Genomic DNA, 26,883 nt, shown 5'->3' on the forward strand with positions numbered 1-26,883 from the left:
TCTCAAATTTATATTCTAGAATTGTTTTGTCAGAGTCTAAAAACAAAAAATAAAATAAAAACATGCTGGTATTTTGATGGGAAATTATGTTTTTTGTAGATTAAGTGACAAAGAATTCATATCTATGCAATGTTGAACCTTCTAACCAACAAAACAAGATATGTCTTTTCATATCTTCAGTTATTTTTCATGCCCATTGCCAGGGTTCTCAAGTTTCCTTTATGTAAATTCTGTACATTTTCAAAAGTTTATTTCCAACTTTACTTTTCTCTTTGCTTTTGTTATTGAGATGTTTCCCTTCATACTAATTATTGTTTTTAAACTAAAAGCTAATTATTTTATTAATTAATTTTGAAACCACTCACCTTACTAAATATTCATATTGTTTTAAACAGCTCTTCAGCTGATTCTTTGGTGCTATAAAAGCACATTATCATAAAAAATAAACTTGTCTCCCCCTTTGAAAAATTTACACCTGCTATTTCATTCTCTTGTAGTCCTTTGACATATTCATATGATAAATGATTTTGGGATGAGCCCTAGTTACCCATGATTTATTACTTTGAAAATTATCCATTAAATTCTGTTTTTATTTTAATACTTTATATTGCATTTCACTTTAGGTTTGGCATTGACATTCATTAATAAAACCAGCTTTCGGTTTTATTTTTACACTGCCTTTGTCAGATTATATGATCAATTTTAGTGGGCTTTATAAAAATAACTCAAAAGATTACCTTCTGTATCTGTCAGACTCCAATAAGAAGAACAAAAACCACTCAGGGTATTACAAGCAAAGAAAGACTTAAAATAGAAAATTGGGTTTCAAAATATTTGGAAGGGATAGCAGGACAAAAGAGAGAAGTTAGTTTCATCATGAGTTTAAGACCGACGGGAAGCAGCTGCAGTACGTGAAGGGGAGACCTCTGTGCACTTGTGGCCGTCAGGGCCTCTGCAGCCCACTCACACCAGATTTGGAGCAGCCACCACTGCCAGAGGCAAAACGTGGCTTCTTCACTCCTTTTCCTTCCTAATCTTGCCCTAGCACCTCCAATAGGCAAAAATCACCAGGACCCGGCTAACAAAAGCCCTCTTTCCAGACCCTCAATATATAGAGAATGCAAGTGATCAGATAAGGAGCTGGATACCAATAAACAACAGCTGGCACACCCTTTCTTACTTTTCTGGGATCATGTAGATAATATTGAAAGTATCTATTGCTTCAAGATTTGAAAAAAATAACTGGGAAAACATTTGGACTGGTGCTTTTGTGGGAAATTTCATATTCTTAATTCTTTTCCATGGATAGATTTTTTTCTGGCTTTTTGCATCTAATATTTAGCGAATTATATTTTTTAGAAAATCATCCACTTCAGTAGGTTTTCACATTTATTTGCACAAAGTTGTACTTTATCATTTATTTTCTATTTTTCTGCATTAGTGGATATTTCTCTTTTCTAATTCTTTTATGATAGGTAAAATAATACCTTCCTCACCCCCAACACACACTCCCAAGATACCCAGGTCCTAATCTACAGAATGTGTGAATATGTTATGTTACACGACAAAGGGACTTGGCAGATGTGATTAAGGCCATAGACCTTGAGAAGGAGAGATTTTCCTGGATCATCTTGGTAGACCCAATCATAATACATGAGCTTTTAAAAGCAGATAATTTTCTCCAGCTGGAATCATAAGGATGTAGCAGGAGGAATGTGGCAGAAGTGAAAGTGAGAGAGACTGAAAGAAGGCAAATGATGTGACACATTGCTGCTGGTTTGAAGAGGGAGGTGGAAGGTTGACAAAGAATGCAGGAAACCTTAAAGAGCTGAAGAAGCTGGACTGACAGCCAGCAGGGAAACAGTGACCTTAGCCCTACAACCAAAAGGAACTCAATTCTGCCAACAGAGCTTGAAAGCAGATTCCTCAGAGCTTCCAGATGAGAGCAGGTTGGCAGTCACCTTGACTTCATCCTCACGAGACCTGGAGCAGACCAACCAGCTGACCACCTGAACCCCCATACTTCCGACCTGCAGAATTGTGAGATAATACATTTGTGTTGTTTTAAACCATTTTGTGGTAATTTGTTATAGCAGCAATAAAAAACTAATACATTTTAATTGTATACACGCTTGTGTTCTTTCTACTCTCTTTCTTGATTACTTTCGATAGTTTTATCTAGTTTATGGTTTGGTTTTGATTTTTCAAATCTCCAACTCATATTTGTTCATTGATTCTGTCACAATTTTTTCTACTTTAATAATTATTGAGAAACCATCTTTATACAAATATTATAATATCCTACATATCCTGCTATGATTTGCTTCCCCCCCTCCCGTATTACTTTTCCTAAGATTTATCCAGTTCTTGCAGTAGATGTAGTTTATTCCTTTACACACGTTTCTAGGATTCAGTAGAATATCTACAACACAAGGCATCCATCCATTCTGTTCCTGAATGATATTTGGGTTATTTCCAATGTGTTTGTCTGTTTGTTTTGCTTTTGCAAAATGTACTGCTACAAACATGATTATATGAGTCCCGATACTCATGTGCATCATTTTCTCTAGAGTGTATTAGAGAAATGGGGTAGCTTTGCATTTATGAGGTAATGCAAGCTGTTTTCCAATATGACTATACTGATTTATATTCCCACCAGAAATGTCTAAGAGTTCTGATTGCTTCAAACCTTTGCCAACACTTTCTTTAAGATGTCTTTTGATAAACAGAAGTCCCTGGTTTTATTTGAGCCAAATATGTCTATGGTCTCCCTTTTGGTTCTGCCCTTTTTGTGTCATAGGATCTTTTTCTTCACCTAAGATATTAAAATTATTTGTGTTTTATTTTCAAATTTTATAATTTTGTCACTTTATATTTATGTTTTCAATCCACTTGAGATTTGTTTCTGCATAAGCAAAAGGCTGGAGTCCAATTTCTTTTTTGTATGTTTAACCAATTATTCAAATACTATGCACTGAAAAGTTCATTCGTCATGACTGCATGTGCAGTCCACCCTGTCATAAGTAGAGTTTAGTTATAATAGATTGATATGTTCAGGGATTATCATATGCCAATATTACATGGTCAATATCACATGGTCATAATTACTGTAGCTCTGGTAAGGCAAATAATTATTCATCCTTTGTTCCTCTGTGTAATTTAAAAAAATAAATAAATAAGGCTGGAGTGCAGTGACACAATCATGGCTTACTGCAACCTCAAACTCCTGGGCTCAAGTGATCCTCTCACCTCAGCCTCCAAAGTAGCTGAGACTATAGGTACACACTACCACACCCAGCTAATTTATTTATTCATTTATTTTTAGTTTTTATAGAGACAGAGTCTTGCTATGTTTCCCAGGCTGGTCTCAAACTCCTGACCTCAAACCATCCTCCCACCTAGGCCTCCCAAAGTGTTGTGATTACAGGCGTGAGCCACCGCTCCAGGATGTTGATGTAAATTTTTAAATTATCTTGTACATTTTCACATATACAGGAGTATGCACATATCTGAACACATACACATTCACAAAAACTTGAGGTTTGTTGTGGAATAACATTAAATATTGAATCTACAATTCAGATCGCTTTTTATCCTTTAAAAAGATTTTCTAAATTTAAAATCAATGTGTTTGTTTGTTTTTTGGTGATGAGGGTTGGGGGAGGGGGCTATTCTTAAAATTTAGTAATCTCCCAAGAATGATTTATGCTCTCTGTCAATAGCTTTCCTTGGTATAGAGGAAGACTTTTTGATCCACAGGAGTGAATTTTCTTTCACTTTATGGGAGTTTTCTATTACATCTTTGGAAGGATTCTATTTTAATTATGTTAGTCTACACTTTAGAGAATACCATGTATTGATGGATTTAATCTTCAGTTTCTGGCCTCCATACATATTATAGCCTCTTTATACTTCTTTTTTTTTTTTTTTTTTTTTTTTCTCTATTTGCTATTTTCCTGGGAACTTCCTCCCTGTTACTGATTTGATTTCTACCCTCCTTGTTTTTGTACTGCCCTATTTCTAATTTTTAAATAAATTCAGTAATGGTGCTATTTTTGCTCCATTGTTTTTAAATTTACTTACAGACATCTATGTTTAATTTGTACTATCTTCCAAGTTGCTTATCTTTTTAACTTTTTCTTCCAGTTATTCAATACTCATGTTAAATTTGATAGTTCCTAGCATTTGCTTTGGAATTTTTTTTTCTGTTTCCTGTAGCACACTGTATTAGTCTGTTCTCATGCTGCTAATAAAGACATACCTGAGACTGGGTAATTTATAAAGAAAAGAGGTTTAATGGACTCACAGTTCCTCATGGCTAGGGAATCCTCACAATCATGGCAGAAGGCGAAGGAGGAGCAAAGTCACATCTTACATGGCAACAGGCAAGACAGCTGTGTAGGGGAACTCCCCTTTTTAAAAAAAAGTATCAGATCTGATGAGACTTATTTATTATCATGAGAATAGCATGGGAAAAACCCGCCCTCATAATTCAATCACCTCCCACTGGGTCCCTCCCGCAACATGTGGGAATTATGAGAGCTACAATTCAAGATAAGATTTGGGTGGGGACACAGCCAAACCATGTCACACAGGTTCTTCTAGGATAGTCACTTGACCTGCAGTCTTTGCCATTTCTTTCCTTTATAGCTGTATGTTTTCTCTTTCATCACATTTTGCATATGTTTTATTCAGAACTTCTATAGTGCCTATTGATTATCCTTCTCTAACACCTTTTTCTTTGCTTTTGAAATACATAGTGTTCTGCTCCAGGAGTGGGTTGTTATTCTTTTTAACCAATCAGAGCATTTCCATTTCATTTTTCAGTTACTGATCAAAGGGTTTGTTCCATTTAACTCAATTTATAACAATTAATTTTGGAAAAATGTTTCCTGGAGATTCCAAATGTAGAATATTTCTTGGAATTCTGAGAAGGCTACAACAGCCCTCTCTTTTATTGTGGAGAGAGTTGTGCACATGTGAATTCTGGAATTCTTATAGCCACTTTGCTACCATCACGGAAGACTTACAGATGACACTGTACAGAGCAGAATTGAGTTTTTGATGACAAAGTTGAACCCCAGAACAAATCCATCCAAAAACCCAGCACATCCCTAGAATTTTCAGTTAATGAAGCAATGAATTCTCCATTGTTTTAGTCTGTTAGAGTAGGATTTCTGTTATTTACAACACAGAGAGTCCAACTGATTTAACTGTTTTTAGGAACTGTAGGTAAATGATTCTTACAATTCTCCCCACCTTTTTCTTGGTCCTATCTATACCCTCCCATTATCGGTTAAACTGAAGGACTCTGGATGATAATAGTTCATGTCTCTCTCTTTCCTTTTATTTATTTATTTTTTTTTTTTTTTGAGACAGAGTCTCTCTCTGTTGCCCAGGCTGGAGTACAATGGTGCAAACTCAGCTCACTGCAACCTCCAAGGTTCAAGCGATTCTCCTGCCTCAGACTCCTGAGTAGCTGGGATACGGGTGCGCACTGCCACACCTGGCTAATTTTTTAGTAGAGATGAGGTTTCACCATGTTGGCCAGGCTGGTCTCAAACTCCTGACTTCGTGTTCCACCCACCTGGGCCTCCCAAAGTGCTGGGATTACAGTCATGAGACACTGCACCCAGTCATGGTTCGTGCCTTAACACTGCTTTCTATTGCCTATTGTTAAAAAATTTCAGACTCTGTGTGTGTGTGTATGTGCACATGCATCTTTTTAAATATTATACATCATGTTTGAAAATTTGGATAGTCTCCAGACAATATTTTTTGTTATCTGTCCCATTCAGCTAGAGTAAAAACATAATGTCTCAGTCTAATCCAGGACCGAGATTACTTGAGGCTGGATTTCAGACTTGGTAAACCTCAGTATGCCTCTGTTTCACCTGCCTCACACCATCACCAAGGGAATGGCACTAAGACACCATGATCCTACACCTCACACTAGGCCCGACTTCCAACATTGGGGAGCACATTTCAACATGAGGTTTGGAGAGCACACACATCCAAAGATGTGGACAAATGTCCACAGACAACTATTTCTCTAGGGATCCTAAATAAAAGTCTGAGATATTTACTAGGTTCCTCCTCTTTGACATATCCTGAACTTTATTTTTTCTCTTCATCAGATCATGAGACTGCCAATAATCCCACCTTGTTTCCCAGCATGTTTTTGTCTAAGCTCTAACCCTAAGCAGTTTAAAAATTTATCATGTGGAAAAGCAGAGGGTCAAGCTTACTTTCTAGTGCTTCTCTTCACTATAGTAATTAGACTCTCAAATCCTGGTTGGTTTGACAGTCCTGAAATCCAAGTTTTGTTTTTTCAGCACCAGATTGTTGCCAAAGTTCTACAGGGTCCTTTGTCTTTTAGAAGGATCTCCCCCTCAGTTGTCAACTGCACACCTAGCACCAAGAGTCACCTAAATTTCAGAATGCACAAGCAAAGCATAGGATGTTTGTTAACTTCTGATATAGTTTGGATATTTGTCCCCTCAGAATCTCATGTTGAAATTGTGATCCCAACTATTGGAGGTGAGGTCTAGTGTGAGCTATTGGATCATGGTAGTGGTTCCCTCATGAATGGCGTAGTGCCATCCCCTTGGTGACAAGCGAGTTCTTGCTCTATTAGTTCACAAAAAGTAGGTTGTTTAAAAGGAGCCTAGCACCTCCTGTCTTGCTCCCTCTTTCGCCATGCAATGCACCTGCTCCCCTCTTGCCTTCTGCCATGATTGAAAGCTTCCTGAAGCCTCACCAGAAGCAGATGTCAGTGCCATGCTTCCTGTAAAACCTGTAGAACCATATGCCATAACCTATTTTCTTTGTAAATTTACCCAGTCTCAGATATTCCTTTATAGCAATGCAAATTAACTAACACATCTTCTTGGTGTGATTATGGCTTTTCAAGTACTAGCTGCCTCCCTCAAATGCCTTCAAACAGTTGTTTATACTATTTTTTTCTGATGTTCTAATTGCTCTCAGTGCAAATTTTTGTTTGATTGCAGATACTCTTTCACAGTTACATATGCAAGTCCCAAGTCTGAATTTCTCAGAACTTCCACCTTCTTACATCATTTATTTTTCCAGTTTTATCTCCCACTACTTCTAATATCATATGTGAAAAATTTAGAACACATTCGTCATGCAATTTTAGTACTAAAAGAGCATATCCTCTGACACAAGTGTCTTTTTCTCCAGATGAAGAAACAGATACTCGAAAAGACTTTTCTCAGACCACGTAGCAGAGTTGATACCAGAGCCCAAGTTCACTTCCTCCTGCATAGAAGTGAGCAGAACAAGGCAAAGAGCAAAGCAGAAGAACCCGGAATAGCAAACTTATCTTCATGTTTCACATAAAGAAATATTCCAACTCCTTTTCCCAGTGAATAAGACTTACTGCTTTCTAACATACACTTCTTCCTGACACCACACTTCTCTCCTAGCATAAACTATGACATTTTCCCCAAATTATTAATTATAACTGTCATTTCTGAGCCCAGAGCCAGAGATAATCATCCTGCTGAAAACCAAGCTGGTTCTTATACTAAACATGAAGAAATGTGGGAAAACATCTATAAACCACCCTCCAACCTATTTTAGTCAAAAAGAAACCTGTGTATCTCAAATTTGAAAGTCAAGCTTATAGGATTACAAGCAGAAACATCATCTCATTTATTGTCTAAGGACATCTTTTGAGAGCGATAGAGAATGCTATTTATAATTACTCTACAACAAGAACCATAAACCATTACTAGTCTGGGCACCCTAGCTATCGGATAATTTATTTCTGAATCACAAAAACAGTTCTTCTCTAATATTTTCTTTAAAATCCAATCACTTTCATATGTGAAAAAATTCATTGCTAGAGAATGCATTTTTTTTTTTTTTTTTTTTTTTTTTTTTTTTTTTTTTTTTTTGAGACGGAGTCTCTCTCTGTCGCCCAGGCTGGAGTGCAGTGGCGCGATCTCGGCTCACTGCAAGTTCCGCCTCCCGGGTTCACGCCATTCTCCTGCCTCAGCCTCCCGAGTAGCTGGGACTACAGGCGCCCACAACCGCGCCCGGCTAATTTTTTGTATTTTTAGTAGAGACGGGGTTTCACCGTGGTCTCGATCTCCTGACCTTGTGATCCGCCCGCCTCGGCCTCCCAAAGTGCTGGGATTACAGGCGTGAGCCACCGCGCCCGGCCATAGAGAATGCATTTTTAAAGAATTAACAGACTTTAACTTTTAGAATAATTTTAGGTTTATAGAAAAAAATAGCACAAAGTACAGGGTTCCTACATGCCCCCTGATTCACCCCTCCCCATTTTCCCTTATTATTCACACCTTGCACTGGTGTAGTACAACTGTTATTATTGGTGAGCCAGTATTGATACATTATTATTAACTAAAATCCATAGTTTACATTAGGATTCATTGTGTGTTGTACATTCTATAGGTTTTAACAAATGTATAATGACATGTATCCACTGTTACAGTATCATACAGAAGAATGTCACTGCCCTAAATATTCTCTGTGCTCTGGCTCTTGGTCCCTCCCTCCTGCCAAACCACTGGCAGTCACTGATATCTTCACTGTCTCTGTAGTTTTGCAAAGAATGACATACGGTTGAAATCATACAGTATGTATGTAGCCTTTTCATACTGGCTTTTTTCCAGGCATTTGTTTTTTAAATTTCAAATCCTTGGTGTTAAATAAGAATACATTATTATGAACCGAGAAGTGATTATTTTAAATCATACCATACCATTTAAAGATTCCTGTGCAAGAGCCGGGTGCGGAGGCTCATGCCTGTAATCCCAGCACTTTGGGAGGCTGAGGCAGGTGGATCACGAGGTCAGGAGTTTGAGACCAGCCTGGTCAACATGGTGAAACCTCATCTCTACTAAAAGTACAAAAATTAGCCAGGTGTGGTGGTGGGTGCCTGTAATCCCAGCCACTTAGGAGGCAGAGGCAGGAGAATCATTTGAAACCTGAAGGCGGAGGTTGCAGTGAGCCAAAGAGATCGTGCCACTGCACTCCAGCCTGGTCAACAAGAGCAAAACACTGTCAAAAAAAAAAGATCCTGTTCAAGAATTTAGGGAGAAAGAAGAGGTTTCTTAGAAAATATACAAACCAAAGCTCCTAGAGGGAAAACTTGATAAATATTTTTACTTTTAAATTAGAAACATTTATAAGACAAAGTAAAAAGACCAGCCACAAAGTAGAAAATATTTTTTAAACTTATAAAAGAAGACTGTAATCCAGAATATGAAAATGCTTTTATATTTTTTAAAAGACAACCCATTAGAAAAAATATGGCATAAGTATAAAGAAACAGAAAAAACACCTTGACTTGTCAATAAAGCATTAAAAATGCTCAGCCTTACAATAATCAAGCAAATAAAAATTAAACAATGAAATATCACTCCATATCCATTAGTTTGGCAGAAATAAAAAGACTGTTAATATTATGAAAACAAGGGCATTGGAATATGAACGAGAGTATAAATTGATACCACCATTTTGGTGAGCATTTGAAATTCTCTTATAATGCTGATGATACTCCCTAAGACCCAGCGATTTCATGTCTTAGATATCTACTTTAAAAGTCTCTCTAATGTATGCCAAAGGAGACAGAGAGGATGTTTACTGTAGCAATGTTTGTAATAGGGAAAAAGAGTAAATACTGAAGTTGCCCTCAATTAGGCAATGCAGTGTAGCTTACTCATACAATGGAATACTACATAGAACCATAAATAAATTAAATCTTTCCATCATGATATTGAGTTGGAAAAAGAAAATTGCCAATTAAAATATATAACATAATGCTATACACACACACATTTTTTAAATACCTAAATAATAGTATTTGTTATACAAGGTTAATAAGCAAGGTGTAAAAACATGGGAACAATATATTACAAGTTCAGGATAATTATGGGGTGAGAGGAGACTAAAGTAATGAGACAGAGAGACTTAAGTAAAAATATCAGACAGTACTAATTTATATATTTAAAGATAGAGATGTGAAATGCATTTTGCGAAATATCAATAGCTGTTTAAAGTAACGGTTGACAATAACTGTCCATCATATTTTTTGTGTTTTTTTGTTAGTGTGGTATTTCCCATATCTAAACACTTAAACAGTTTCGAAACATATAACCTCTTTTTCTCTTAAATTCCCTGCAAGAGCTATTAATTATAGGAAAAGCTCATTGCACAATATGATATGCAAAGAGAACAGAGGGTATTATTTGGAAAAAAAAATAAGTCATAAGATCTCAATTCCTAGTTCTTGCACTTACTGAACATGAACCTTTAAGCAAATCACTTCACCTTGATAAGTCTTAATTTTCTCATGTATAAAATGAGGACACACTATTCATAATAATGCTAATATCTACCACAGAATTTTGGAAGCATCAAATAAAAAAAAACATCTGAAAACACTAGGTAAACTGAAAGTCAAAAATAAACACTAATTTCCATTATTGCTATTGTAGCGTTTGAGAAAAATACAATTAAATTGGTAAGTTGTATCTTTTTATTTATTCTACCTGGGTTCTGGCTGAGATGTTTATGATGAAAGAAATGACAAAAAATAAACAACAGGATTAATAAAAATTAAATATAAAAGGCACATAATTTACCAACTGTAAATATAACAAAATAAATTATACATATGTATAATGTAGTGTATGTAACAATATATGCATATGTAAGATAAGATAAATAAAAATTATCCGGAGCTTATTGTAATTTTAAAATCAGAATGTTTTAAAAATAATTTCAACTTTTATTTTAGATTCAAGGGGTACATTCACAAGTTTGTTACACGGGTATATTGCATGATGCTGAGGTTTGGGATAGAAATCACCCAGACAGTGAGTATTAACCAGCAGTTAGTTTTTAACCTTTTTCCCTCTCCCACCATCCCACCTCTAGTAGTCCCCAGTGTCTATTGCTGCCATCTTTATGTACATGAGTACTCATATTTCACTCCCATTTGTAATTGAGAACATGCAGTATTTTGTTTTCTGTTCCTGTGTTAATTTACTTAGGACAATGGCCTCCAGCTGCATCCATGTTGCTGCAAAGGACATGAATTCTTTTTTAAGGCTATACAGTATTCCATGGTATATATGTGCCACATTTACTTTATGCAATCCACCATTGATAGGCATCTAGATTGATTCCATGTCTTTGCTATTGTGAATAGTGTTGTGATGAACATATGAATACACGTGCTTTTTAATAGAATGATTTATTTTCTTTAGGATATACACTCAGTAGAAGAATTTCTGGGTCAAATGGTATTTCCGTTTTAAGTTCTTTGAGAAATTTCCACACTGCTTCCCATAGTGACTGAAATACACTTGCAACAACAGTGCATAAGCATTCCCTTTTCTCTGTATCATCACCAGTATCTGTTGTTTTTGACTTTTTAGCAACCATTCTGACTGGTGTGAGATGGTATCCCATTGTAGTGTTGATTTGCATTTCTCTGATAATTAATGATGTTGAGCATTTTTTTATGTTTGCTAACCACTTGTACATCTCCTTTTGAGAAGTGTCTGTTCATGATTTTTGCCCATTTCTTAATGGGGTTATTTGCTTTCTGCTTGTTGAATTGCTTAAGTTACTTATAGATTCTGGATTTTGGACTTTTGTAAGATGCAGAGTTTGTGGATATTTTCTCCCATTCTGTAGGTTGTCTGTTTATTCTCTTGACAGTTTATTTTTACTATGCAGAAGCTCTGCAGTTTAATTAGGTTCCATTTGTCAATATTTGTTTTTGTTGCAATTGCTTTTGAGAACTTGGTCATAATTTTTTTCCTAAGGTCCATGTCTAGAATGGTGTTTCCGGATTTTTCTCTAGGATTCTTATAGTATGAGATTCTTATTGTATGAGATCTTCTATAGTATGAGATATTTAATCCATCTTGAGTTAATTTTTGTATATGGTGAATGGCAGGGATCTAGTTTCATTCTTTTTTTCTTTTTTTTGGAGACAGATAATTTAGACTCTTCTAATTATTTGCAAAGCAAACACAAAAGTTTTAAACATATATTTCCTGTGTTTAATTAGATTCTTTATATTTTAATGTAAAATAGTGCTACAAAAGTTAGTTTCTGACTTTCTGTCAGATATAAATGGATTTTCATTATTTATGTATCATAATGCATGTCATGTATAATGTTTTGGATATGTAAGTAAACACAAATAAGAATATTAAGCTAACCTGAAATGACAGTTATACTCTGCAGTACTTTAGATTTAATGTGTGGATCAAAATGAAAGTTATAATAAGATAAATTTTTAAGAAGAAAAATTAATTGATTCAACAGGAATCATTAAAAGAATATATTTTCTGGCATGACATCCAGTTGATTCTACCTTTTACATTTTTCTTCACCACTCCCATTCTACTGCTTGGTTCTGGTATCCTCTGGGGCAATGACCTCAAAACTAGGTGTGTGAACTCCAGGAGTTTCTATGATGAATTCCCGGAGCGTGGGAAGAAAGCACTGCATTGTCGATTTATAGTTATTTTTACCTTAAAGTTAGAAAACAATTGAGCTATACATTTATGTAATATACAAATTTATCTTCTACCCTTTCTTAGTCTGCACATCAGATGTTCAAATATCATGTCAGGTTGTCAAAGGAATCTTTCAGAAAGAGTGCGAGTTCTACAACATGGAGGACTGATGTTATACCACATCTTTATTTACTTTGAATTTTTCCTAAGCATCACAGTACTTAGCGAGTAGATTTCCACATTAAATTATTTCATTTTAACAAAATCAGCTCTCACTGGGTGACTCAGGTCTTGAAAGGATTACTGCAAAAAAAAAAAAAAAAAAAAAGGCAAAAAACATAAACTCATAAACTAAGGGTAATCCTGAAAATGCAAGCACAAGCAAACCTAAGCCAATGGAAGCACAAATCATCCCCCTGTGTATAGAGCAAGTTTGTTGTTAGCTGCATTATGAAGTATAAACAATGAAAATCTAATCATATCTGACAAAGCTTCAGAAAGTTTTGAAATCATAAAAACCCTTTGAAATAAAGATTTATACCCATATCTTCCCAAAGTGTGTATTATGCCTTGAAATTCTAGCTAATTATAGTAAAAAGTAGCATAATAGAAAAATATTATTTTTTTTCATATTCATGGCATTCTTTTCCAATTTTTATTTTTATGAGTTTTATGGTATATATAGTATATTAGTACAATACATGTTCATAATTCATAACAAGCCAATATGTTTTGGGCTATGTTGCATCAAGAGTTTTATTCTGATGTTGTATGATCAAAAGTTTTTCAAGGTGATTATACTTAATTGCTTCTCCTGCCTTACACTGTTTCAACCAATCTCCTACAGTGCAAGGAGGGTGCTTTCTCAAATCAAAATTTAACCATGTTAACTTGTTCCAAAACCTCTCAATGTTACTTTGCCATCTTCTAGGCAACACATGCATCTTGGGCTTAAAGAGCCCTTCATAATCCGACTGTTTTCATTCTTCCTGCTCCTCTATCTTCCCCTCCTCACCAAGCATTCTTGGCCTTGCCCTATTCAATTCCTGGCCTCTTCTAAATCACTCCACATTCCCTCACACTACTAAGGCATTAGACATGAATGTTCTCTCTCTTTAAATGCCTAAGAATATATCCTGTAAAACACCAGTTCAAATATCTCCCTGTAAAGCCTCCCTAAGGCAGAATGAGACCTCTCTCCCCTAAGCTTCCCCTGAGCTTCCCCTGCACCCATGAGTGCCTCTATTGGAGCATCATCACAACATCCACGTTCACCATCATTTGTGGGGCACTGTCTAAGGCCAAGCAAACATTGTGCTAGATTATAAAATCTGTTCTCTTATCAAAAATAAAATAAAGAATTAACAAACTCAAGGTTACCCAGGTGATAAATGATAGAAAAGTATTTAAACTCTGATTTCTATGACCCCGAAATTCCATGCACTCCACTGTTTCTTAGCAACATGATTCCTATTATACTCTTTTATGTTCTCACTGTGATACTCTGAAGGTATTCATATTTGCATCATCAGTGTTTAGCACAGTATCTGGCATATGATGGGCATTAGACAGTTATTCCATTGATAAATAATTGAATGGAGGAATGAATGACTAGGGCAGTGAGAGAGTATGAGAAGTGAAAAGGGAAAAGACTTTTGAAGACTTAACAATTTGCCTATCATTTGTAACTTCTAATGAGTGGAAGTGAGTCTCAATTACGTGGGCATAGGGAAAAATAAATAAATGTTTATTTTTAATTCATATTTTTTATTTTATTTTTAATTGATAAGAATTCTATAAATTTGTGGGTACAATGTAGTGTTTTGATATATGTATATATTGTGGAATGATTACATCAAGCTAACAACATATCCACACCTCACATACTTATTATTTTTGTAGTGAGAACACTTAAAGTCTACTCTTAACAATTTTTAAATACACATTTTTAATTAAAACTTTTTTATTGTGGTTTGATTGTTGAACAAGTATTCAGTGTACCACTGAATGAATTTTTTACATATATACACTCACACATATTCACACTCACTCAGACACCCACATTTGAGATGAATATAATAGAACATTTCTAATAGCTCAAAAGGCTTATTCCTGCTCCCAGCCAATATCCTCAAAGGTCACATCTGCTCAATTTTGTTGCCACTGAATTGTTTCACTTGTTCTTGAGCTTAGTACAAATGGAATCATACAGTATGTACCATTTTGTGTCTGGCTTCTTTCATTCAACATTATGTCTGTTAAATTCATATACACTGTTGCATGTATCAATTGTTTGCTCTTTTTCAGCTCCCAATCACCCCATTTCCCCAGCTCTAGGAAACCACTAATCTACTTAGTCCCTATAGATTTGTCTATTCTTAGCATTTGATGTAAATGAAATCACACAATACGTCGTGCTTATGATTGGCTTCTTTTACTTAGTGTGTTTGCAAGATTCATTCATGCTTTTACTTAGTGTGTTTGCAAGATTCATTCAGGCTGTAGCATTTATCAGTGTATTTCTTTTTACTGTTGAAAAATAACTCATTGTTTAAATATACCACATTTTATTTATCCATTCATCAGGTAATGGGCATTTGGGTTGTTTTCACCTTTTGGCCATTGCAAATAATGTTGCAATAGAGATTCATGTAAAATCTTCTATTTGGAGAGTAGACATATGTTTTCGTTTCTTGTGGGTGTATACCTAGGAATAAAATTGCTGGATCATACGGTAAACTTTATGTTTAACTGTTGGAGAAATTGCCAAACTGTCTTCCAAAGTACCTGTACTATTTTATATTCCCACCAGTGGAGTGAGAATTCCAGATTTTCTACATTTTCACCAATGCTTGCTTTCTGTCTTTTTTATTCTAGCCATCTCAGTATGTGTGACGTGATATCTCACTGTGTTTTTATTTACATTTTTAAGAAGGCTAATGATATTGAACATCTTTTCATGTGCTGGATGGTCATTTTTTATCTTCTTTGGAGAAATATCTATTTAGATTACTTGCCTACTTTAAAAAAATGGGTCATCCATAGTCACTATAGCCTAGCTATGGAAGCAATCTAAGCGTCCATCAACAATAGATAAATGGATTGAGAAAATGTGGTATGAATGCCCACCGTGGAATACTATTCAGACTTTTAAAAAGAAGGAAATTCTGTCCTTTGCAACAACATGGATAAACCTAAAGAACAATATGCTAAGTAAAATAAGTTAGGCACAGAAGCACTGCGTTATCTCACTTATATGTGGAAACTACAAAAGTCAAATTCATAGATGTATAGAGTAGAATGGTAGTTGCCAGAGGGTGCTGGGGTAGGAGAAAGTGGGAGACAGGAGACATGTTGGTGTCCAAGTGTACAGTTTGAGTTAGACAGAGGATATAGGTTTTAGTGATCTATTGCAGGACACGGTGACTATATTTTAATATATTTTAAATTAAGGCATCATATATATTAAAATTGTTGATTTGAGATGGGAATAGAAATCAATTAAGCAGTCAATAAGCCTTTCTTGGATGCCTGTTGTACAGAAGTAGACCCAAAGCATGAGAGAAGTAATGGTTTAAAATATAGGTTTAAAATAATTTACTGTACTTTTCTTCCCATGTCCTTCTATTCTTTTTGTATGTGTATATTCTCTAAACAAAATGTTTGGTCAGAATTTTATAACATTAACGTAGTACTTTCCACTTACCTAGTAATTCACTATTGTTTCTCCTGTTTGTGCCTGCCAGTTCCTTTCTTATTTATTCAATTGTGGTTTAATAAAAAGGAAAACAATATCTCTGCTGTTAGTGAGCTTAAAATCTAATGGTTTAGTTGGTAGTAATTAAAGACAATAAAATTAAAGCCTAGTATTCTAACTGTCTTGGTCACAAAAAGAAATCCTCTGAGTATTCAGAACTATGTCAATGGAACCTTTTGCAACTGTACATTTCTTCCTTTAATCTGATGTTCACTTAACCATTCATTCAACAAATGTTGACTAAGTACTTATTGTGTATATAAACTACTCAGACACTAAAGAGACAACAGTGGCAAAGCCAAGGTTTGCCTTCATAGACTGTATGTTTTGGTGGAAGATAGACAAAGTTTTTTCAGAGAGTCAAAATTGGGAAGTGAGCACTTTTGCCATTATTGTAAGTTTATTTTCTCCTTTTTTAAAAGTTGATTTATTTCTAACCACATTCTATTTTATGTTATTCCCATTTTCTGCTAATTACCTATTAGAAGTTTAGGTGGTAACAGTTCTAACTATCTTTAGTATATATTTGATTTTTAATAAAGGCTCTTATGAAATGAAAGCTACAAAAATTAGAAATGTATGCACTAATCTCTGGTCCTAGTGGATACTTCAATGTATGTGGCTTGTGATTCTGTAGCTCAGATCTAAATGAGGGCTCTGCTGATAATTGTTGCAATGTGAAAGTTGGGAAGTCCCAAAGCAGAGAGGAAAATGGAGCAGAGAGGAAAATACGAAGACTAAGGGGAAGCATTTAATTTCTCTTCTCCCCAATCCTCCCTGAATAACAATAATAAAATAAATGTTTTGGGATACTTGGAAGTAGGGAACTCAGGAGAACAGGCCATAACTCCCCACATTTTGGGCTATGTATGTTCTTGCCAAGAGTCCAAAATAAGAATTGACAGTGACCTAAGCCAGCGTGGAGTCAGTACATGGAGTGAGAAGGTGAGTGGAAAGGATTCCAGGTTTCCTCAAGGGAGAGAGGGTGTCAAGAAAAGACTCAGGCCTGGCTCGGTGGCTCATTCCTGTATTCCCAGCACTTTGGGAGACCGAGGTGGGTGGATTGCTTGAATCCAGGAGTTCAAGACCAGTCTGGGCAACATGGTGAAACCCCGTTTCTACAGAACAATACTAAAATTAGCCAAGAGTGGTGGCATGCGCCTGTAGTCCCAGCTGCTTGGGAGATGGAGGTGGGAGGATTGTTTGAGCCTGGGAAGTGGAGGTTTCAGTGAGCGAAGATCACACCACTGCATGTCAGCCTGGGCAACAGCGAAACCCTGTCTCAAAAAAATAAAATAAAGGCTCAATGGCAAGAGTGGCCCTGGGAAATCACAGCTGTAGACATCAGCATGTTTGTGCTGCCCCACCTTTACTTTGAATACCAGGATCCTCCACCTACCGGCAGCTGTGCTAGCCAGCACCTAAGGTTCTTTAATGAACTCGAGACCCTCCTATGTGCTACTGCTCTGCCCAATGAAAATCTACCTGCTCTGCATCTTATGATACCAGAATTTTCCTTAGCTTTCTTCCACATTCAGAGGATCTGGCAAACTGTCCAGAAAAAAGTAAACGTGAATGATAACAAGTTATCTCACTCAGGAACATTTTCATTTGTGACATTAAAAAAAAAAATCAGTCTCTGTTGAGTCAGCTCACATTAGTGAATAAAGACTGCTGGTGGAAGTAAAGCACAGACAAGGGTCTTCCTCAGTTCTCAAAATGCACTGCATTGGTAAAAATTCAGGCTTCTTACGTCAGACCAGCCTTCCTCCGGAATATGATCAGTAGAAAGGGAGGAAAATAAGAGAGCAGTCAGAATACAACCTGGAAACCAGTTCAGATGATGCCTACTGAATAACAGCGAGTACAATACACATATTTACAGTGTACCCATCAGAAATATTGTGCACCATCTGAGATGGTTTATCTTTCCATGAAATAAAGGGCAAACTGTACCCATTTGTCAATTTTCTGGACAAAGTTCATATGGAATCTGGTGATTATGACTTAGCTCTGTCAATTGCATTTGTATTCATGAAGGAAATTGCAGCTAAATTGGTTTCTGCAACTCCTAATCCTAAGAGCAAATATTGTTGCTAAGATGTGCACATTACCTCATTCCCACAGTCCAGAATAGATTTGGCACATTTACTTAGAAACAAGAACAATGCCTAGGGCAAAATTCTAGCTCAAAGACAATCAGGTCCAGTAGATGAGGGGATCACTACAACCATAAAGTAGAAACGTCAGATTAAGTAGAACATTTCTAACCCTCACAGGAATCTTATGAAATATTATTATCCCCATTTTTCAGAGGAAGACATGGTGGCTCAAAAAGTCAACTTACTACTAATTGAACATACAACTTATTACTTGAGTGTGTGAACTCACACAGCTCCACAAGGTAGCATGACAATATCTCATCCACCTAACTCAGGGGATAAAGCAAGATAACACAGGTAAAAACACTTGGAAAATTAAACTGCCTATACTGATGATAAGAATTATTATTATGTACAAACTTTCTTGGATGGGAACAGACATTAAAATCTTGGTCATGTGCAAAATTGTTCTTAATTTGAGAAGTTGTTCAACCCTGTTTTTAGCCCCAGGATTCTCTGCTTCTATGTATGAAGTGGGAAATGAAATATAGTCATGCAAGAGGCTATTTCTTTAATTTTCTGGATTGTCACATTCATTCAGCATGAAATTTTGCATAGAAAGTCAATTTTGGAAAGTTCCAAACTTAATTAGATCTTGCAGTTTTGTGATCTTCATTATAATTATCAAATACTGAAGAGCTAATAAAGGATCAACCTCTGGGCTGCAGAATAACCTAATATATTCATACCTCAATGACATCCTGAATTAGAACTGTGGGCTGATGAACTCCAGTGAACCAACCAGCCAACCATAGTTGGCAAATTCAAATTACAACACACAACTGAGCCTTGATCAGACCAAGATGAATACATGATATGTAAATTAACCCAATAAAGTTTATCAATAATACATGGGCAATCCAGATGAGACATACACTGGCGTAGCAAGTCTAATTAAGAGCATTTCTGTGATAAACTGAAGCTCTACCTTCCGATATCATGCAATGATTCATTTGAGTTTATAGTAACAAGAAGAATGAGCAGTGGGCATCTTCTTTATTAGTGATTCTTCTTCCTGATACTTGCAATTTAACCAAATAATACATATCACACTTTTAATATTTCAAAGGATGTTTCAATACCCAGACATTTTTCTTAATGTAGATTCTGTGGAGGACAGAGTGGTGAATTCTGGATTATTTCTTTTGGTTTTTTGTTTTTGTTTGTTTTATCTTGTCTTTTTAAAAAATTGCTGCAGATGCTTTTCAGAAGCCTTTCCATAACTGTTTTGGACTAGTAGTATCTTAAAAATAAATGCTACCACAACAGAGCCATGATTTTAGCAATATTAGAAACCCCATTAACTCCTTCAGGTCCTTAGCACCTTGATTTAGTATCGCCTCTACAATTATCTCCTAGACTCTTGCCAAATTTAACATCTGAAAGCCAAAGAAGTAACACAGATATTGCATAGGAGAAAAATTCTAATTTAACTAAATATATTGGTGTATATTGGTAGCTACTTTGATCCTAATTTTGTGGGGAACTTTAAAGATAGAAGCTGGGGGAAAACCCACAATTATTTAAAAATGTACCTCTTTTATTTTAGAAGTATAGACTTTACATTTTGAAAAACTGTTGCATTCAAATCCCTTGCATGAGTTTCTGAGTTATGCATGCACTAAATGCTTTTCTAACTGTAAAATAAGCAAACTGAATTGTTTGTAATATAGGTGAACAAAGGCCAATCCAGAGCCAACTCCATATTATTTTAAGCCTTTCAGGGGTAACTGAAAGGAAGAGGTTAGAAATTCTTGAGGGCAAGGGTCATCTCATGTTCTTTGCCTGTACATGGATAGAGAAAGTACTGTGCCTGAACTGTTGTTTGATTCTGTGAGACAAACATGGTTTATTTTGTGTTGCTTGCATTTGTCCGTCTGTCTATTTGTTGGAAGCATTCAATTTTGTTTGAGAGAATCATTTGAGAGTTGCTTGCAGAAGCTAAAGAAAGGAGGAAATATTGAAAGGGCTGCTATGAGAAACTTTGAGAAACTCCAGGCTTTGAGAAAGTCAGATGCTGAGCACAAGCAATATTGTTTTGCTTCCAAGAAATAATGTATGCCTCAGATTCAGGTGGAGGAATGTTCTCCCATCTGCACAAAAAATCCAGCTGTGTGTAACACCTTGATGAGTGGCAATTTAGAAAGAAAATAATAAAGCATTCTTGGCATAGACACTGGTGATCTCATGAAAGCAATATCAGAAATGGCAAAAAATAGAACTTTTGCTCTTTTGAGAGAAGATGACTTTGGCCAAGGGCATATTTGGTAGGAGCATAAGAACATGGCATACCTCCAAGGTGAAAGTCATAGGTTTATTGGCCTGTGAGCAAACATGAAGGACCAATGTGGGCACTCCTCTAAATATATGGGGGAAATTTGTTGATAGGAGGTTATGAAATTAGGCAATAAATGTACTTGGGTTTTGAGTGATTGTAAATTAATGCTAAAAGCAAGTTGTAATATTATTATGTAATCATAGACTGGTTTAATTATTGATTTCAGACTGGGTTTTTGACCAGTCTTCTATTCATTTTTACTTAAATGAAGGAAAATTCTAAAAGAAAGATAACCTGTTAGGCCAAAGTAATTGTTTATCTATTTCTTCCAAAGTATGACTTTCCAGATGTAGTTAAAATGCTTTCCAGAGAATGCGTCTTCCATTTATAGTCACATGTTGCTTAACTATAGGGATACATTCTGAGAAACGTGTTGTTAGGCTATTTCATCATTGTGTACTTACACAAACCTAGATGATATAGCTTACTACACACATAGGCTATATGGTATAGCCTATTGCTATATCTAAGCTACAAACCTGCACAGCAGGTTACTGTACACAATACCGGAGGCAATTATAACACAGTGGTAAGTATTTATGTCTCTAAACATATCTAAACATAGAAAAGGTACAGTAAAAATATGGAACTATAGTCTTATGGGACCCTTGTCATATATGTAGTCTGTTGTGAACCAAAACATTGTTATTGAGGCACATGACTGTAGTTAAAGGTGTTTTACCTTTTTATGAATAGGCCATAAAAACAGTTGTTTTGTTGTATTCAGCCAAAATGATTTGCTTGCAATTTCTTGAGCCGAACTTATATTTTGCACTTTTGCTGGAAACAATGTTCTTCTTTACATCTGTCTATCCAAGCCAATTCTTACTTAAGATTTCAATTTAAAATTCTAACTCAATTAAAAAAAACTCCCAGGGCCAACTGAGGACAAAGCCCCTCTCTTTCCTCTTAACTCATTCATTTATTTGTTCTGTATATATTTACTGTGGATGACAATGTGCAACTCATCTATTAAACACTCACTTATGCTTTTGGATTGTCAGTTATCTTGGTACGTGTCTTGACTTTGTCCCCTGTGACTAGGATAAACAATCAGGAAATGGACAGTATTTTACGTATCTTTTCTCTCTGGTTTAGTGCCTAGTTTCTTCAACGTAGCAGGCTTTCAATGCATGTATGATGGATTTGATTCAGATTCGAATCTTGAAATAAAAGAAAATGTCAACTGAATTATATTCCTTTAACAAGGGCTGAAAGACAATATCATTGATTGAATACCTGTTGTGTGTCAAGGCGTTTTCATAAATGATCTCTAATCTTTATGATGGTCCACTAAGACAGAATTTCAGTAGTCCTCAATGTGTCTGTAAGGAAAGAGATACTGTGAGATACTGTTAAAACATTTCTCTGGGATACTCTGCTGGTAAGTTGTAGAACTGGCTCTGAAACTCAGGCTTATCCCCTTGAAAACCAGGAGGGTATTCAAGTGGGAAAAGATTCTGCCTCTGCAGTTGTCACCCTAACAATTTCCTTTACAGATGATCCAAGAGACATATATCTTAATATTATTCAGAAAATGTCATATTTGTCCAACTCTTTTTTGTTCTTTCACCTTTGTGTGTTTCCTTAGCTAAGATTCTAATGAGATTAATCTTTTTTAGAAAATTGAAATCGACCAAACAATAAACAGCACTTTCAGGCTGTAATATAAAAGCTACTGAGTTAATTATTTTTATTTCAAAAAGAAAAAAGCTTTATTTAATTGCAATTACATGCCCAATAATGGAGTGTTTTCTGTGTTGCTTTGGTGTAAATGCTCACCAAATGTATCAAAATATTATATCTAGGTATTTAATTTTTAGATTTGTTAGAATTGCTTTGAAACTGCAGAAACATAGGAAAATATATAATTAAGAAGTATACATTGAAAAGAAGCAAGACACTAAACTGATTTTCAGAGTGGCTGCTGTTCCTTATATATGATAATACAGTAATAGGAGGGAGATCAAGGATAGCAAGAATCTTATCAATTCAAAATAATTGTTTATTACTTAATGATACTTTTACTGCAGCATTTGTAATTATAGATTATCATTTTAGTGTGTTTCTTTATAAACGACGACTTTTTAAACGATTTCTCTAACTGTTGCCAACAACTACAAAAGCTCCCTTACAGACTTGTGAGGCCTTGAAAGCACCTAGAGGAGATGGGCTATAACAGGAATAAACTTGGTAAGTGGGAGAGGGAAGTGATCTACAGTCGTAATAATGGCATCTAACGAGGCACAGAGAACTATGGCTCTATTCAAGTGGGTTTTGTTACTGAAGGACTATGACTCAGTGGGTAAAACTAGAAAATACGTTTCTCAAGGTCAGTGATTCTTAAACGAGGGAAGAAGGTGGCATGTTGGAATTGCCTGGGGATATAGGGGACATTTTCCTAGCTATTCTTAGTCCTCCAGAGATTTTGGTACGCCCACCTCCCTGCCAGTAGCTATTCATCAGTAGCTATTTATTGTCATAGTGATTCGCTGTTTTTAGCCCTCTGGTATGTTAGAGATATAAAAAATATATAGCTAATAATTGCTAGTCTAGTCACTGGGGAAATGTGTAGCAATATGGGCAGTATAGGTAGTAGCATCCACATAGCAGGAGATAATTCTGGTTTGAAGTGGGTCTATATCCTTAGTTCATCCCCTAAAGTGGAAGAATTGGCAAAGATTAATAGGACACTGGGCCAGAATGAGAGGACTCAGGCAAGGATTAGCTTTCAGCAGTCTGTTTCTCAAATAACAGAGGGTTTTTTTTTTAATTTATATACAAGGTATTTATTAAAGTATTAATTTAACAATAAAACCCTGCAGCAACCTAAATGTCTAACAATAGAAAAATCTTTAAATAAGTTATGTCATATTTATATGATGGCATGTCATTTGTTTAAAACATTTTGTTTTTAAGATTATTCATTGAGAGGAGGCAGAGCAAGATGGTCAAATAGAAGCCTCCAGTGATTGTCCTCCCTGCAGCAACACAAAACTGAACAACTCACCATAGGAAAAAGCACCTTTATAAGAACCAAAAATCAAGTGGGCAATCACAATATCTGGCTTTAAAATCATACTAAGGGAAGAGGCAGTGAAGAGGATTGGAAAGACAGTCTTAAATCGCCTATAGCACCCCTCCCACATCGCCCAGAGGGTTTTAAAGGAAAAGACTGAGGATCAGGGGCTTTTACCACAGTCTTGGGACAATTTAATTTCCAGCTCACCAAGTTCTGGGAATGGCATTATAATATATATCTGGACTTGGTTGTAAAGAAATAGATATAACTGAATTCTATAAGTTGGGAATAGCCAAGGACTGGAGAAGGCAGAAACAGAGATAAACAACATATAGACTTGATTATGAATCATTACTATGACAATACAAAATCTATGGGTGTAAAATATTATTGTAAAAATGTGTGTTAGGGAATAAAATAATGTGCACTGTCATTGCCTCTGTGCAAAACTTCCCTGGAGGTCCCAACCAATGCAAAAAGATTACCAAAAAAGTAGAATGATATATCAGGATTCAAAAAGAAAAGTGATCAATTATTCTTTACAGACAAAATGACTTTCAATATAGAAAATCAGAGATACTCTAGAAATAAATGATTAGAAATTATCAGAAAATTCAACAATGATACTAGATACAAGATATTATACAAAGAGCAACTGTGTTTCTGAATGCCAGCAACAATCAGATAGGAAAAAAACAATAACAAGTATTTGTTCATGAGAGAAAAAAAATAACCAGCTATATAGAGAAAAATATTAACAAATAAGGTGAAAAACATGTATGGAGAAAATTAGAAACTTATATTTAAGGTTGAAAAGATAAATAAGTAAAGTTCTTCACACACAATGTCATGAAGAGGTCAATGTTTTCCAAGTTAACCTCAACATTAAAAAAAAATCCAACCAAAAATTCCAAAAAGGAATTCTATATTTCCTGAAGGACACAGTAAAGCCAAGAAAACTTTAAAGAAAAATAAGATACGAGACAGTTGAGAACTCTTCTGCCCTATGTAAAGACTTATCATAAAGCCTTAGTAATGAAGATAAGTTTGTATTGGCACAGATGTGAACAAATAAGCCAATGATACAAAGACAAACCGCCCACAAACAAACTCTACTGGGATGAACAGCCAAATTCATGCCCACTCAAAACCACAGAATGCAACCTTGTTCAGAAATAGTGAGCAGTTGTAAATATTAATAGTTAAGTCATACTATATTAGGGTGGGCCCTAATTCAAAGACTGGTATTCTTATCAGAAGGCCATATGAAGACATGGAGACACACAGGAAAATGGCACGTGATGATGGAGGCAGACACTACAGTGATGCATCTGCAAGCCAAGAATGTCAAGATGGCCAGGATGACCAGAAGTTAGGATAAAGAGAGGCTCTGCCAACACCTGAATTTAGAACTTCTCACCTCCAGAACTGTAAGACTCCAGAACTGTAAGACAATTTCTGTTGTTGTAACTCATATAGTTTGTGGTAATTTTTTGACAGCCTTGGAAAACAAATATACAAATGTGTACATTAGAAATTTATACAGGGCTGCCACATTGCATAGCTCCAAGAGATGCCATTTACATTATATTCTATGTGCTCCAGAATTTTGCCATTCATCTTGAATATTATGTGAATGGTGCCGCTTGGAATTGTGCAGAGCAGCAGTCTTCTTTACCTAGGAGAAAAGAGGTAGTACAAATTACTGGATAAAGGACTAATTTTTCAATGAATCATGCTGGAACTAAGGGCTAATCAGGTGCAAAAAGGATAAAGTTACAACCTCATCTCATGTCATACAAGAAAATTAATTCTAGATGGATTGATGGCCTATATAAGGAAATAAAAACTGAGAATTACTTATTAAGCAAAACCAACACACACAAACGTTTTGGTAAGATTGACTACTTTGAAATGTAAATTTTCTGTGTAACAAAGGACACCATAAACAATTTAAAAGTACAAGGAACAGAACAGGACATATTTCCATTATGTATTCTTTATGAAAAATTGATATCCAAAATATTTAACTCCTACAAATCACAAGAAAAATAAAAATAGTACAAAAGAAAAGGAACCCACAAAGTATATGAACAGGTGTATGAGGAAAGCCATCATATTTATGAAAATATTTTAACTCTGTTTATACTCAAAGAAACACAGATTTAAATACATGAGATTCTATTTTATGCTGTGAAGATTAGGAGTAAAGAAGAAGTCTGAAAATACTAATGGTTTTTGCAAAAATATGGGTACATGAGAATTCTCATACATTGCTAGTAGAGGTGTGTAAACTGCTACCCCTTTGTAAGGCCATTTGGCAATATCTGGTAAAGTTAAAGATATCCATTCCCTATAATCCAGTAACCATTTTCAATTATGAACCCTAGAGGAACTTGGACATGGGCACAAGGAATCATGCAAAATGTGTTGATCGTGTACCATTTTTAATAGGAAAATTTTGTGCATAATCTAAGTGTCTATCAATAGGAGAATGTATAAATAAATTGCTTTATAATTATATAATTAAATATTTATATATTCTATATGTAATCATTGTACATCTATAAATAAACTAGAACTACATTTACATTAAAAATCTCTAAATAATAGAATAAATTTTTTAAGATGTGAAAAATACTTGCTGTATAACATCACCACGTAAAATTTTAAATCTCACAAAATAATAATAAATATTGCAAAAATATATGTTGTTTTGAATAAATACATATGTCGTGATGATTTAAATAGGGACTATAAGAATACAGTGGCCGGGCGCAGTGGCTCACACCTGTAATCCCAGCACTTTGGGAGGCTGAGACGGGCAGATCACGAAGTCAGGAGATCGAGATCATCCTGGCCAACATGGTGAAACCCGGTCTCTACTAAAAATAAAAAAAAATTAGCAGGGCATGGCAGCGCATGCTTGTAATTCCAGCTACTCGGGAGGCTGAGGCAGGAAAATTAGTTGAACCAAGGAGTCAGAGGTTGCAGTGAGCTGAGATTGCACCATTGCACTCCAGCCTGGGCAACAAGAGGGAAATTCTGTCTTTAAAAAAAAAAAAAAAAAAGCA

Source organism: Macaca mulatta, chromosome 7 (assembly GCF_049350105.2).
Source record: "Macaca mulatta isolate MMU2019108-1 chromosome 7, T2T-MMU8v2.0, whole genome shotgun sequence".
Taxonomy (NCBI): Eukaryota; Metazoa; Chordata; class Mammalia; order Primates; family Cercopithecidae; genus Macaca; species Macaca mulatta.